The following is a 2,351-nucleotide window of genomic DNA, read 5'->3' as shown; positions in this document are numbered from 1 at the left end:
CTCTCTCTTTCTCTGTGTATGTGTGTATGTACGTAGGTACGTGTGTTCCTTCCTCCTCCCTTCCCTCCCCCTCTTCCCATTCTTTTCTCTTTCTCTCCCCTGGACGCGTTCGTCAGAGCCAGGAATTTGAGCTGTCTCTCTCTCACCTTCCTATTTTTGTACTTTGGAGAAACTGGGGGATACAAAAGGCTGCAAGTACAATTCAGCTTTCACTCCTACAATGTGTCTCAGGCATCTAACATGCTCGCCATGAGGCTGATTAAATCTCCTTGCTTTGGCTGAGTACAAACATTTTAGAAATGGTCTTGGTGCATATGCTGGGGATTAGCAGGGTCATACGAGTTCACTTTTTTGTTTCACCCATATCGGAATGGGACAAAAGAATATTTCCTTGCCTTCAGGAGGGACTGAAAGATGGACAGGAAAAATTCATCAAAAATAAAAACAACAACCTAAAAGGGCAGTTTAAGTGGCACAGTGGATAGATAGGGTGCCAGTCCTGGAGCCAGGAGGACCTGGGTTCAAATCTGACCTCAGGATACTTCCTAGCTTGTGACCTCTGGGCAAGTCACTTAGCCCTGTTTGCCCTTCTATATTAGAGTTGTTACTAAGGCAGAAAGTAAGGGTTTAACAACCTCCCAGGTTTAAAAAAAAACCTGGGGCCATGCTGTGGCTACCCTGGGCATGGTGCCAGGGCTCCCATGAAGGAAGATCGTGACAGCATGTGGGTGGCAGTATCTCTATCTATGACTGTAGTCAAAGATGTCCTGTTGGAAAGCCTCTGTCTCCAGAGTTTGGGGAAGTCTCCAAGCTCTCTATGGATCCAGCAGCATCTCTCTGTGGGAGTAGGTGCTATCAGAGAAGATCCTGGGAGGGGAAACTGTGAATGTGCTTCTCTCTTGGCACTCAAGCTTCCTCTGTGAGAAGCATGGTTGCCTCTTTGCAAGTACCTCTAGCAACTGTGGGGCAGGAAGTAGCCATGGAAGAGAGAAGCTCTCTTTGCAGGACATTGCAGAACTGATTTGGAACAAAGCCAGCCAGAAGGTGATGGACATGAAATCAGCAACCCCAGTGAGATCCCAGATTTCAGGTCTCCAGGGAGCTTCTAGAGCAATCTTTTTTTTTTTTTAACCCTTACCTTCTATCTTAGAATACTGTGTATTGGTTCCGATGCAAAAGAGCAATGAGGGCCAGGCAGTGGGGATTAAGTAACTTGCCCAGGATCAAACAGCTAGTAATTGTCTGGGATCAGATTTGAACCTAGGACCTCCCATCTCCAGGCCTGGTTCTCAATCCACTGAGTTGCCCTCTATAGTAATCTTGAGCAGTATGACCTCCAGTACACTGAAGGCATAATAGAATCTGATTTCTTCTTTCACAAGCCCTTTTTCATTTTGGTCAAGGAACTCTTCCCTATAGGCCAAGTTGGCTTACTACTTCCTCTACCTGATTTTATAACAAGGGGCCACTTCTGAGACTTTACACTCAAAACACTGATTAGCTAGAGAGTTGGCATCCCTGCTACAGAACTGGTAGAAGCCCATGGCACTTTTGCCTCTGCCACCTGCACTGTCGGCTGGTGATCATTTCCAAGGAGGAATTTCCAGTGGATGTGATGGCAGATAGGGTCCCCTGCTGCCCCATCTACACAGGGTTCACTGACCTTGGCATCATCTTTTTTGTTTTGTTTTGTTGTTAATTAATTACTTAATTAATTTAGAATATTTTTCCATGGTTACATGATTCATGTTTTTTCCCTCTCCTCTTCCCTCCCCTCCTCCCTGAGTTGGCATCATCTTCTTGGAGGAGCAGCTCCTATAAAGATTCTTCCTACAAATGGCTGGCTGCCCCATTGCGATCTGCTCATCATCACTGGGACCTCTCTGGAGATGGAATAGCCTGTTCAGTTGCCCAGAAGGTCTGTCCCTCAAGTGCTGAACAGTCATGAGCTGGTGGGACCATTTGCCTTTATCACAACAATGTAGCCCAGGTATAAATGCTGGTGAGGGCGATCAAGATAGTACAGGTCCCAGGGCAAGTCTGGGATGGGGGTGCAGAGCTGTATCTGCCCACACATCCCCCTCTGACTATGTCCCTGCTATGCTTCTCTTCTTAGTCCTGTAGCTCACCCCACCTCTTCTTTCATCTGAGCCATGAATTCAAATTCTCAAATGGAAACCCGGTCAATAAATTTATTGAAGCACCTACATTTATTAATCTAGGCACTGTGTCTAAGTTCTGGGGAGACAAAGACAGTCCTTGTCTTCCAGGAGCTCACAATCTAACAGGAAGATAACATATAAAGAAAGCTGAAAAGGGTGGTGGTGAGGGAATACCCAGTGTGGGGGATT

At 46.3% G+C, this 2,351-nt stretch overlaps 1 pseudogene; it reads left to right on the top strand.

The window, feature by feature from the left end:
* Nucleotides 1-701: 701 nt before the first annotated feature.
* Nucleotides 702-1,898, top strand: LOC123246218 (annotated as a pseudogene).
* The last annotated feature ends 453 nt before the right edge of the window (nt 1,899-2,351 follow it).

This window comes from Gracilinanus agilis, chromosome 4 (genome assembly GCF_016433145.1).
Source record: "Gracilinanus agilis isolate LMUSP501 chromosome 4, AgileGrace, whole genome shotgun sequence".
NCBI classification, from domain to species: domain Eukaryota; kingdom Metazoa; phylum Chordata; class Mammalia; order Didelphimorphia; family Didelphidae; genus Gracilinanus; species Gracilinanus agilis.
Note: the sequence above shows the minus strand (reverse complement) of the source record. Positions and strands in the feature narration are given on the sequence as shown.